Source organism: Staurois parvus, unplaced genomic scaffold, assembly GCF_062004578.1.
Source record: "Staurois parvus isolate SC_StPar_1 unplaced genomic scaffold, SC_StPar_1.0 ptg000903l, whole genome shotgun sequence".
Taxonomy (NCBI): domain Eukaryota; kingdom Metazoa; phylum Chordata; class Amphibia; order Anura; family Ranidae; genus Staurois; species Staurois parvus.
Window position 1 is genome coordinate 2,640,993 of NW_028318699.1, and position 14,064 is coordinate 2,655,056.

The 14,064-nt window shown below is 44.2% G+C and overlaps 1 protein-coding gene across 1 annotated transcript in view; it reads right to left on the reverse strand.

Moving 5' to 3' along the window:
- LOC149442190 (histamine H2 receptor-like) overlaps positions 1-14,064 on the reverse strand; it is a 192,794-nt gene that overhangs the window by 77,686 nt on the left and 101,044 nt on the right. The gene's annotated exons all lie outside the window — the stretch shown is intronic.

Consider the following 14,064-nt stretch of genomic DNA (forward strand, 5'->3'; position numbering starts at 1 on the left):
TGATCAGTGCAAAACAAAAAACACTGACACTGTACTAATGGCACTGGGGAGGAAGGGGTTAAGTTTATTTTTCAGGGAAAGGGTTATCTGTGTGAGGGGAGTGTTTTACTAGGGGGCGGGGGTGTGTACTGCAGGGAACACCGCTGATCGGGAGAGAGAAACTCTTCTGTCCTGATCAGCGTGTCCTGGAGCTGTCAGGGAACTGACAGAAAGCAGAGCTACTGCAGCTGTGCTCTCTGTCACTGTTTGCCGCCAATCGCCGGGACATAGCCGGTAAGGACTGGCTGTGACCCGACGACTGACATCCGCGGCTGTGATCGGCGGGACAGGTAGGGCGGCGGCGCACCTCACGCGCACCCCCTACCTGTTTACAAAACACACGTTTTAAAACGTGGTTTTGCCCAGCCGTGCCGCCCTGCCGCCGTATTTATACAGTGGCTGGGCGGCATGTGGTTAAAAGCAAAAAGCAGCGTTTTTGCTACAATAGTTCAGTTCAGAGGAGAATCTGCTGAAATGCATGGTAGTGCTTTTTTTGCAACGCTTTGCATTTTGAATTTTTATTCTGCTCAGCAAAAAAAAAATTTCTACTTTAAAAAAGAAAAAAAAAGAGCTGAACAAAACGCAAAACACGGCAAAATCGCGGCAAAAACACATGTAGAAAAATTCTAAACAAACTGTGAAAAGCACTGAAAAATGGAAAAAATGCAAACTGCATAAGTGTGAATGGAGCCTTAGAGGTAGGTGGTCAGGGAGTTCTGTATAGTCATCCTCTTTTAGGCCACACCCACTATTAGACGCAATCTGGCCATGCCCATTGATCTCTTTGGCATCCATAACAGAACTTGTTATTCAGCTGTATCCCGGCAGGGTGGCTGACAATTTGTCATGCTGTGTTGACTTTTTAAATGTAAGTCAGACCAATTACCTGTTATGGGTGTTGTCAGTGTTTACAGAATGTGTTTATACTGTTTTAGTTTCTAATAGGAGTTCTGTTCTTTTTTTCAGCTTGTCATGTGCTCTGTCAGTAAATTTTCTATGTTCTGTCAGTAAAAAAAAGTTGCAGGAGGTTGGAAACCCTGACACAAATGTTTTCTTGGGGTTCTTTCACACATGAGGGATGGTAAAACCACATGGTTGAGCCGTGTTTTTACTGCACCCCAACCACTACCCCATTTAAGTTGTAGAAGCAGCAGCTGGGGGTGTACACATTACACCACCAGGCGCTTTTGCTGGGTATAGCACCTGCTGAGCGTGATCCATTCAAGTGAATAGCGGCAGTCCAGCATTTAGGGGGTTAAAATCAGGAGATGCAAAGCCTCCTCGCTGCCTCTCAAATGCTCTCAGAAGAGCAATATGAACACTGATCGCTCTTCAGAGGGAACCACAAATGGTAATGCACCCTTACAAACAGGGACGGACTGACAACTCATGGAGCCCCCGGGTAATAGAGGATCATGAGGCCCTTGTGTCCTTGGCCAAACTCAAAAAAGCCTATGAAAAAGGTACCAGGGGCATCTCGTGGGACCCCCTACTGACCCCGGGCCCTCGGGCAGTGCCCAAATTTCCAAATGGTCAGTCCACCCCTGCTTACAAACCATGTAACAATGTATTGTTACAAATGTAAGTTAGTAGATGTTAGAATAATGATTTGCTAATTAGTGCATTTATTAGCCAGTAAGGAGGGCTGAACAGTCTAGGTTTGGTAAAGTGGCCAGTGTCTCAGTGCCTGCTATGAAGTGAGGAAATAATGCCTTATGTTCTGAAATAGCCGAGATTAAAGTGTATGTAAACTCTAACAGTGTGCGCCATCAGAAAAAAGATGGGTTTGAAAATCTACAAAAATGTAGGATTCTCATCACACACAGCATATTTTTTTCTTCTTATGCTAGCAACATGCTAAGTAATGTGTTCCATTATTACTATCAGTCACAGAGATCACAGAACTCCCCCAGACCATGCCTTCATCCGCTTTCCCCCCTAGAAGGACAAAGCCATCTTTATTCAGGCATCATTCATGGCCCCATTTTTTCCTGGACTGGGATTTTTCAGAGATATTATGTAAATCCACAGTTCACGGCTGTGCTCAGAAATGTTTGACACAGATCAGCCCCTACTGCATCATCTCACCTTGTGACTGGCTACAAAATGATAAATGTTACATCTGGTCACGGGGAAGGGGGGGTGGACACTGCCCTCTCTCCGTCTCTTTTTTTCTCTCCCTCTCTCACTCTTCCCTCTCTCCGGGGGTTTCCCTAGGGTTGGTGACACCCCCTCTGACGATCCACACAGAATCGATCGGATCTTGAGCATCTGCGGATTGGGGAGCATAATGGATCGGACTCCAATCCATTTTGCTCAATCTGCAGATCCGATCCATCCTGCAGGGATCGTCGGTTTGCTTTACAACTTACCATTTCATGGAGCGGGTCCAGTTTCACCCCATGCGGTAGGTGTCACCCGTTGCGGTGCGCACCCCCCACACCTGCCTAGGGACACCTCCCCTCTTTCCCCCTCTTCTCTCTCCCTCTCTCTCTCCCTTTCTCCCTCTCTCTCCCCCCCTCTCTCCCCCCCTCTCTCTTCCCTTTCTCTCTTCTCTCTCTCCCTTTCTTTCTCTCTCTTCTCTCTCTCCCTTTCTCCCTCTCTTCTCTCTCCCTTTCTCCTTCTCTCTCTCCCCTCTCTCTATTCCCTCTCTCCTCTCTCTTCCCTCTCTCTCTTTGGTCTCTCCCTTTCTCCCTCTCCTCTCTCTCCCTTTCTCCTTCTCTCTCTCTCTTCCCTCTCTCCGCTCTCTCTTTTCTCTCTCTCCCTTTTTCCCTCTCCTCTGTCTCCCTTTCTCCCTCTCTCTTCACTCTCTCCCTCTCTTCTCTATCCCACTCTTCTCTCTTCCTGTCTTTGCCCCTCTCTTTCTCCCTCTCCCTCTCTTCTCTCTCCCTCTTTCTCCCTCCCTCTCCCCTCTCTTTCTCCATCTCCCTCTCTTTCTCCCTCTCCCTCCCTTCTCTCTCCCTCTTTCTCTCTCTCTTACCTCTCTCTCTTCTCTATATCTTTTCTCTCTCTCCCGTTCGCCCCCCTAACAATTGCCGCCCTAGGCAAACACCTTTTTTGCCTTGCGGTAAATACACTGCTGTGTCAGGCTAAGTCTTTTTAATTTTTATGCTAAGTTTAGATGTGCAGTTGGGAGGGATGATATAAAACCATGTGGTTGAGCTGCATTTTTAGCACCCCCCCAACCCGATTGCCTCTCGGGGGATCAGGAATACATTTTTTTCCCCTGCAGGAGCAAATTGCATTATGCTTTATTGGTTTTTTTTGCCTTCCTCTGGATAAACTGTGGGTATAGGACTGTGTACATAGGATTGTATAATTTTTTTCCACTTTTCTTGGTTGAACCAGATTGACTTGACCAGACTAACTATATAACTATGTAGCCCCCTCCTTTTGGGAGCAGATAAGGGTATTCACATGCTCTGATCACGGTGCCATGGCAAAAACTATTCATCATTTTGCATTCGGCAGGCAGCAAGCCTGCTCGGTGCAACCCATTCAAGTGAATGCATGCAACATTTGTTCAGCAAAATTGGAGGGCATCACAATGCCCTCTTAGCACCTGTCAATTGCCTTTGAAAAGTGATCCGATTGCTTTTCAGAGGAGCAGCCAGTTTAGATAAAGTCTAAGCAAAGCCTTATTGTGATATGTCAGGAATATATCTAGGCAGACTTGTAAAGTTACTGACAGGTCGACTTTTAAATTCTTTTTGTTGACCTGTATTATTGGAGACCTATTCAATCAGAATGATATTATGGATATGCTACACGATCACAAACTGACTGCTTTACACTGATGAAAGGTGAAGTCTAAAAGGCATGTATGGATGGCCGTGTCATTATCTTCTGCATCGCTTTATTAAATTAGAGGGGTGTTCTGGCAGATAACCTTTCGATATGTGTTGGTGATCCATCCCATAAAGCTCAGCTTGTTGTTCTGCATATTTCACATTCATAATTCCTCCATCTAAATATACACAGCAGGCCTCCTACACACATCGCCTCTCCAAGGTCCTGCTAATGGAGCTGGCCAAGGTGCTGAATCATTCATTTCAATGCAGCTCACATAGCTGACTATAGCAGAATAAACACCTTCCTCTGCATTCATAAAGACATATAATGAGGGCAGCCTTCTATCCTCGTTGTTACTTACATTATGTTACATTCATTGAGTTCATGTAGGCTTTTAGACATTTATTTTCTGCAATGTTAAAGGACAACTCCACCCATGCCTGTTATGTCATATGAAATAATGGCTTTTTAGTAACAACCTATTGAGGATCTTCCGTCATAGGACCAAGCATTTTCTGGGATGTTTTGTTTACAAGTATAAGCATATTTTTTGCTAGAAAATTACTTAGAGCCCCCAAACATTATATATACATACATATATATATATATATATATATATATATATATATATATATATATGTGTGTGTATATATATATATTTTATTAGCAAAGACCCTAGAGAATGACATGGAGATCGTTGCAATTTTATGTCACATGGTATTTGTGCAGCGGTTTTTCAAACACAATTTTTTTGGGAAAAAATACACTTTAGTGAATGAAAAAAAAAAACCACAAGAGTTACCTTCATTTTTTAAATATAATATGAAAAAAGATCTTACGCCGAGTAAATAGATACCTAACATGTCATGCTTTTTTCTTCTCTCCCCCCTCTCTCTTCTCTCTCTCTCTCTTCCCTCTCTCCCCTCTCTTCCCCCTCTCTTTTCTGTCTCTCCCTTTCTCCCTCTCCTCTCTCTCCCTTTCTCCTTCTCTCTCTCTTCTCTCTCTTTTCTCTCTCTCCCTTTTTCCCTCTCTCTTCTCCCTCTCTTCACTCTCTCCCTCTTTTTCTCCCTCTCTTCTCTCTCCCTCTCTTTGTCCCTGCCCCTCTCTCCCTCTCTTTCTCCCTCTCTTCTCTCTCCCTCTCCCTCTTTCTCCCTCCCTTCTCTCTCCCTCTTTCTCCCTCCCTTCTCTCTCCCTCTCCCTCCCTTCTCCCTTCTCTCTCCCTCTCCCCCTTTCTCCCTCTCTTCTCTCTCCCTCCCTTCTCCCTTCTCTCTCCCTCTCCCCCTTTCTCCCTTCTCTCTCCCTCTTTCTCCCTCCCTTCTCTCTCCCTCTTTCTCCCTCCCTTCTCTCTCCCTCTCCCCCTTTCTCCCTCTCTTCTCTCTCCCTCTTTCTCCCTCCCTTCTCTCTCCCTCTCCCCCTTTCTCCCTCCCTTCTCTCTCCCTCTCTTTCTCTTACCTCTCTCTCTTCTCTATATCTTTTTTCTCTCTCCCTTTCTCCCCCCTCTCTCTTTCTCTCCCGTTCGCCCCCCTAACAATTGCCGCCCTAGGCAAACACCTTTTTTGCCTTGCGGTAAATACACTGCTGTGTCAGGCTAAGTCTTTTTATTTTTTAGGCTAAGTTTAGATGTGCAGTTGGGAGGGATGATATAAAACTGTGTGATTGAGCTGCATTTTTAGCATCCCCCCAACCCGATTGCCTCTCGGGGGATCAGGAATACATTTTTTCCTCTGCAGGAGCAAATTGCATTATGCTTCATTTGTTAAATAAAATATGAAAAAAGATCTTAAGGCGAGTAAATAGATACCTAACATGTCATGCTTTAAAATTGCGCCAGCTTGTGGATTGCCGACAAACTACAGTACTTAAAAATCTCCATAGGCGATGCTTTGAAAATGTACACAAGTTACCTGCTTAGAGTTACAGAGGAGGCCTAGCCCTAGAATTATTGCTCTCACTCTAACATTCGCGGTGATGTCTCACAGGTGTGCTGTGAACACCTCTTACACATGCATGTGCGATTTGTGTATGTGGTCGCTTATGCGTGCAAGCTTAAAAAAAAAAATCTTATTTTTTTTTATTTTTCATTTTTACACTGTCTCGTTAATTTTTTTTTTATCACTTGTATTCCTATTACAAGGAATGTAAATATCTGTAATAGAAATATGCAAAAAGTCGCCAAACCTCTTCTTTACCTTTAAAAGCAAAAGATAAAAAAAAATTATTATTGCTTTAAAAAAGAAAAAAATTGTTTACTTCCACCAACGAGTGGATGTGACATAATGACGTTGCTCTGGTCCTCCATCATGATAGGGTTATCAAAGACTACAGAGTTTTTCATCGCCGCCATCTTGAGGAGGCCGCACCGTCGGATCATTTTCAAGCTGGCCGGCATTTACAGTAAGCCCGAGAAACACTGGCGAGCGGCTGGAGGGAGGTGTCCCCTTCCACCATTATGGAAAGTGATCCAACTGCTCAAGAGCTGCTATGACTGCTTTCATATGAATGCCAACCGCCCACTGAAAAAAACGGTACCTGGGTTATGACTGATTTCTTCAGCCATAACCCCGGTAAACCACTTGAAAACCGCAACGTTTATATACGTATTGCATTTGTCAAGTGGTAAAAAACTTACTGTAGTTGCTGAGTTTTAATAAACAGACACTTATCAGTCCAGGGATCCAGAGCCACTCTCAGTTTCTTCCCCGGTCCTCAGAGAGCCACCATGTTGACTGCTGTGACTCCTTGCAGATTCAAAACCAGCTTACCACTGCGCATGCGCAAGCTGCGCTGCACCCAGTGGATGGCTGGAGGAGGCTGCATGCAAAGAGGGATGAACAAACTTCTGCTCAGCTCGCCTAGGTAATCTGAGTGGAAATGGGAGCGGGTATATTTTCAAAACTAAGCACCCGCTCACCCCCTCCCCAAAAATTTGCATTTGAGGTAAGGGGGAGGGAGCTTCAAATTTTAAGTGGACCATGTAATAGTCCGATTGACCTAATACGCAGCCCCGAAGTAAGTATCCATCATAATGCTCGCAATGACAAGCACTCATTAGTCAGTGTGACCACATGACTGTGATGACCTAAGAGAAGCACTGCTTTCTTCTGGGCACCTTACCAGAAAAAGGAGTTTTGGATTCAGTTCTCATTGGTCAACAGGGTCACATGGCTTGCAATCACAAGCATTAAATAAAAAACAAATGTGTATAACAGGGGTCTCCAAATTTTTCAAACAAAGGACCGGTTTATGGTCCTTCAGATTTGAAGAGGGCTTGGGTGTGCCCAGTGAGGGTAGAAAATGTTTCGGGCCCAGCATCACTGAGAATAAATATGGCCTCAGAGATGGTGGTCAGTAGGAGGAAGAGCAGTGCCCCACCATTGGTAATAATGAGAGGAATAGTACCACATACTGTAAGTGTTATCAGTGGAAGAATAAGTTTTGTAGTCCAGCAGAGGGGAGTTCAGGCAGAAGCAGCGTTACCAGCTCACTACAGAAAAAGAAGCTCAGTGGATCTCTATATATTGCAGAGATGTACTGAATATGTATTTTTTACGCCCAGACATACACATTATTATATATTTTGCCCAACCACCAGTGCCATTGTCTCAGTGGCTGCATGGCTCAGGCACTGACAGACACCCACACATGCTGCTGCTGCTCAGCTCCCTCTACCCTGCCATGATCAGACTGAGTGGCTGTGAGAGAGGAGAAGAGAGACACAGGTACTGTGAGAGGCTGCATGCCTACAGCCACAGCCACCTGAGGAGAGAACCTACCCACTGGAACTTCATAAGGTGGGGACTGGCTGCAGTGTAAAGGAGAAGGCTGGCTGGTTAGCCCAGTGAGCAGTGGTTGTTCATGGATTTGGTTCAAGAGTGGTGCTGAAGGGCCAGTTTCTGTTGAAAGAGACTTGTGGGACTACAAGATCCAAGGAGTGCTGGTTCTGCAGAACAGCCTCACGTGGAGAACTAGGGTAAAGTTGCTGGTGTGCGGCTGAGGCTGGTGACACTGCTGAGTGCCAGTGCTCCATGTATTAGATCAGGACTGAAATGTTGTACCTGCCAGAGAACACCATGCCAGGGGGACCGCCAAATGTGAGCATAGGACTGTGCCCTAGAGCACTGGAACCCAACGATGCTCCGAGAGAGCACATCTGCACTCTGTACATTGATAGTTTTGCCCAGGGCTGTTGCAACAGTGTTCAGAGCAGCAATCTTTGCCCCTGGAGACTGCAGGAGGCAACGTAATTGTGCGTCCATTGTTTTGTACAACCATAAGAGGGAGAGGACTCCATATAAAAATTTTGAGTGGCAAGAATCCATTGGCCACCATCTTTGCTACTCTTCTGTTAAAGAGAGAGCACCACCCTTTTTGGGATCCCCTGTGACTCTCTTTAAGTATGCTCCAATGTAATTTTGGGCCCCAACATCAGCCACAGACAGGTACACCGCTGGCCAATGGGAAGGGAAAAGAGGGACTCTTTTGTGGGCCACACTAACCTGACTCCAGTCAGTTTCACATCTGTTCAGAGACCCTTTCCCTGCTGAAACAGACACTAACTACATCTTTACATAGTAACAGACCATCACATACAGTATTTCCCCCTATGTTTCTACCCAGGGGTGGGAACATATGAATCCCCACAATAATGACCCCCTTCACTACTGGATCAGTATGGATTTTTACTAGGATCATTTATTCCATTCTTTTTCAGCATGAAGATATATTTACTAGCACAGCTGCCTAAATGGTATTTAAAGGGAAAGTCCCAAATATGCAACCAAAGATACATTCTATACTTACCCTGGAAATTCCAAAGGGATATTCCAAAGGCTTCTTTCCAAGAGAATACAATTTCCAAGAGAAATATATGAGTATTTCAATCTGTGTCACACCAACCATACTAAAAACAGGGTATTTATGGTGCGTCTAGATGCAGCAAAGGCATTCAGTTTTGTGTAATGGGGTTTCTTGTGGCAAATGTTACACAACTTTGGATTTGACCCTCAGTTTTTTAAGTGGCTGCAACTTCTCTATGTCTCTGCCATGGCCAGAGTTTGTGTCAATGGGTGGGCATCTGGTTTTTTTCACTCATTAGGGGCAATAGATTGGGATATCCCTTATCTACCCTCCAGTATGCCATTGCTGTAAAAGCCCCTGCTGCTCCACTCAGGGAACATCTCAATACTAAGGGTCTACAGGTGGCAGCACATGTTGAAAAAGTTGGATGAAATGACAAGATAATTTTATATTTAGAGGATCCAGACCTTTCATTACTGCTCTCATGGTTCTTAATGATTTTGGTGATTATTCAAGTCTGACCATCAACTGGCTAAAATCACAAACTTTGCTTATTGATTATAAAATTGGAAAGAAACAGCGCTAGGTGTCTAATAATTATACAGATGAATGAGTATATGGATTACAAAGATGATTAGTTAAGCTGCTAGCATAGAAAGTAAACCTCAAGAAACTTCGGATAATAAGTCATAAAATATGCAGCGCTCATAAATTAGGTCTCAAGATCCACAGGAACCTATTAGCATATAATTGTTCTAAATATACCATTAAATATAAAGCATATAGAATTGGTGACTTCTATGGTGCATCCCCGGTTAGGGAACCGGAACAAAGTTCGTGACTCTTGTGTTGGACAAGCTGAAAGAAGTTTGCACTAACCAGATATCTCAGCACATGGAGCATGGAGTAATTAAGACCTACTCCTGGTACTCTGAAAGAAAGCCACTGGAAAGGATGATGTCATCTAATCTCTCGCCACTAGATGTCATGTTCCCAGATGATTACCAACATTATTTTCAACACATTGTCAACACACGTTTTCCGAAACGAAACGCGTCAGTGAGGTGCCCCCCTACTGTCTGGACATATCCTTTAGCTGCCCCTTGTTCCTGTGACCAATTTTGTAAGTGTTGTTTTTCTTGTCATTTTGAATTACCACCTATTAAATGCAATACTACACTATCAAAGCTTCTGGCCTGTGGCTCTCTTTATTGGAGGGAGCCTGGGCTTTTTGAAGGTGCCTGGTTCCTCTTGGTCTCCTGTGTGATGCTGGCTGGCTTGCTGGATTCATCTCCTTACTGGCTGATGTGCATTTTTGGAATCATAGTCCTGCTGTTCTGGGAACATGACATCTAGTGGCGAGAGATTAGATGACATCATCCTTTCCAGTGGCTTTCTTTCAGAGTACCAGGAGTAGGTCTTAATTACTCCATGCTCCATGTGCTGAGATATCTGGTTAGTGCAAACTTCTTTCAGCTTGTCCAACACAAGAGTCACGAACTTTGTTCCGGTTCCCTAACCGGGGATGCACCATAGAAGTCACCAATTCTATATGCTTTATATTTAATGGTATATTTAGAACAATTATATGCTAATAGGTTCCTGTGGATCTTTGCTTATTGATTCCTTCCCTGTTACTATTTATCAGGCTTCACTTCTGTTATGCAGGACCAGTATAATTAGATATCTCAGTATAAATATTTCCAGAGAACTTCAGGATTATATTCATTTAAATGTTGACCCCATGCTTACTACTGTTAAAAATAAGATTTGCATATGGCCTAAGCTCCTGATTGGTGTCATGGAACATATTAACCTTGTTGAAATTATTCTTCTTTCCAAAATCCTTTCTATTCTTAGGCACTCTCTGATCTATTTGCCATTGAAATAATTGAAAGTGTTAAATTCCCTAATTAAATATTTTATCTGGGGCTCCAGCAGACACAAACTGAACTGGTTCACTTGGAAACAGCCTAAGAATTGTGGAGGCCTGGCACTACCAGACTGCGATTTATACTAATTGTCTTTGCAGACTTTCCACTGGCACACTGCTGAAGCCCCATAGTTTACGTACCTTGTAGCCCCTGACCCTTTCCCTAGACCCTCTTACTATTATGGTGGGTTTAACAGTTACAGACCTACAGTCTTAAAACCCAGTGTTGACACAACTATGAGCCATTATTATGTCCAAGATAGGTATTTGAACAGTTAATGTGGTTCTACAGGATAATCTTTTTACCTAAAATAAAAAAACATGTTATACTTACCTGCTCTGTTAATGCTATTGTACAGGGAGGCCCGAACTTCGTCCTCTGGACTTCTCTGCCAGTACTCTCTGCTCCTCCTCTGCTGTGTCTGCCCCATAGCAATGCAGCTTGCTATGGGGGCAGCTGTGTGGACTTGCCCCCGAGTCAGACTGTGTACATCCATAGACACACACATCGTGACTCCGCTCACAGGATTTAATTGACATTAGCAGGAGCCAATGGCTCCCACTGCTGCCTCTGTGTCCTATGAATTCAGGGAGAAGAGCAGAAAACCGCATCAGAAGGTCACTGATACCTATTGCCGGCAATTCGGGAGATCAAGATGAAGAGGAGGAGCAGGAAGGGGGATGTACATCATCTATCAGTATGATGTGTGATATTAAGAACCAGCAAACACAAATGCTCCTGCACTTGGGGATGGACTTGATGCAGGCTACAACCACATTAAGAATGTCCTGGAACATGCACACCTTGCTGCCCTCAATAGACCGGGGAAATCCAAATATACTGAATGAGGAAAGAACAAACAGAGGGCACACAGGCCTAGTGCATTACCATAAAAAATGTTTAACGTTGGTTCAACTAGTAGTGAGCATATAAAAGAGGGAGCAGATATTTGGTCAGTTGGCTCTGAGGAAGAGGCAAGTCCTCAAAACGCGTTAGCCTATTGCATGTCTACACTCCCTATTGCGGACTGTTACTCAGCGCGGTATTGACTAAGCTGTTCTTTTATGACGTGCCTTGACTATATTGTCGTTTGTGAGTACAACACCTACTTTATTCCTTATTAAACATTTTTTATCAATGTGTGATATTCTGACGGAGACAGTGATGAAGTGATGAAGAAACACAGCACTCCCAATGCTCAACACTGCCAGCCGCACAGCTAGGAGAACAAGGCTGTCATCCTCACGGACCTACCGCCCCATCCTTCTCTTCTTCTTCCACACTACAACTGTGCTTTTTGTATTAATGATGTGTGATGATTTTTGCCTCCTGCTCCTGAGCCAAGCACCAATCATTGTTATCTACAGCGGTGTTTTTCAAACTTTTTGTAGTCAAGGCACCCTTTAGATTTGTGCACAACCCCGGGGTACACCAGTCTGAGGTGTAGCTGAGCCTAAGTTCTTTTTTGTGTTTTCTGTTTTTTATTAGGCTGCTCTATGCTCAACATGGAAAAAAAGGTGCTGGCATGACTTTTAAATTGAGCTCCACCAAAATACATGGTACTGCAGTACCATGCGTTTATGTTGGGTGCAAACAAACATGCAATTGGTGGATGCATGGGGGTGCAATTAAGGATTAATGGCACCCATGCATAACTGCAAAAGGCAACACATTTTCACACATTTTACTGTACTGCACCTGGTGTGAAAAAGCCCTGAATTGTAGTTTTGTAAGGCAGAGTTAAGTGGTCAGTAGGTTTTAACCCCCCCCCCCCATTCCCCCTGCTAATACAACCCCCCCAAAAAAATCAACCATCTAGCACAATAATTCCCCCCTCCTGACACAAACCCTCTCTCCTGATACAACCCCCCTCCCCCATCACAAATCCCCCTACCTAAATCCACCCTGCTAGCACCCCCCCCCCCCCCCCCGCTCACCACTATGCAAAATGACACAAAGCCCTGTACAGCCTGACCATGAAAGGGCCCGACCATGAGGGGAGGGAGAGCTCATCCTGTTCTTCCTCTGGGCTTTCTCCCCCTCTATTTTGGTATCTGTATTTTTGCCAGCAATGGTGAAAGCTGTGTAAGCCACCCAACCTCCCCTTAGCAAGTGATGACGTCATCGGTTGGCAGGATGCTGACGGGCGTCATGGGCCATGACAGATCCTCTTTATGGAGAGATATGGGGTCTATTATTGTTACTGGTACTTCACCTGTAGGTACAAGTGAGCAAGCGGTGTTTACTATTTCTGTACCAGGACTCCTAAACAGTGACATCATTGTTTGACATATGACATAAGCTTGACATATACAGTCAGGTCCATAAATATTGGGACATCGACACAATTCTAACATTTTTGGCTCTATACACCACCACAATGGATTTGAAATGAAACAAACAAGATGTGCTTTAACTGCAGACTGTCGGCTTTAATTTGAGGGTATTTACATCCAAATCAGGTGAACGGTGTAGGAATTACAACAGTTTGCATATGTGCCTCCCACTTGTTAGGGGGCCAAAAGTAATGGGACAATTGGCTTCTCAGCTGTTCCATGGCCAGGTGTGTGTTATTCCCTCATTATCCCAATTACAATGAGCAGATAAAAGGTCCAGAGTTCATTTCAAGTGTGCTATTTGCATTTGGAATCTGTTGCTGTCAACTCTCAAGATGAGATCCAAAGAGCTGTCACTATCAGTGAAGCAAGCCATCATTAGGCTGAAAAAACAAAACAAACCCATCAGAGAGATAGCAAAAAACATTAGGCGTGGCCAAAACAACTGTTTGGAACATTCTTAAAAAGAAGGAGCACACCGGTGAGCTCAGAAACACCAAAAGAATCGGAGACCACGGAAAACAACTGTGGTGGATGACTGAAGAATTCTTTCCCTGGTGAAGAAAACACCCTTCACAACAGTTGGCCAGATCAAGAACACTCTCCAGGAGGTAGATGTATGTGTGTCAAAGTCAACAATCAAGAGAAGACTTAACCAGAGTGAATACAGAGGGTTCACCACAAGATATAAACCATTGGTGAGCCTCAAAAACAGGAAGGCCAGATTAGAGTTTGCCAAACGACATCTAAAAAGCCTTCACAGTTCTGGAACAACATCCTATGGACAGATGAGACCAAGATCAACTTGTACCAGAGTGATGGGAAGAGAAGAGTATGGAGAAGGAAAGGAACTGCTCATGATCCTAAGCATACCACCTCATCAGTGAAGCATGGTGGTGGTAATGTCATGGCGTGGGCATGTATGGCTGCCAATGGAACTGGTTCTCTTGTATTTATTGATGATGTGACTGCTGACAAAAACAGCAGGATGAATTCTGAAGTGTTTCAGGCAATATTATCTGCTCATATTCAGCCAAATGCTTCAGAACTCATTGGACGCTGTTTCACAGTGCAGATGGACAATGACCCAAAGCATACTGCAAAAGCAACCAAAGAGTTTTTTAAGGGAAAGAAGTGGAATGTAATGCAATGGCCAAGTCAATCAC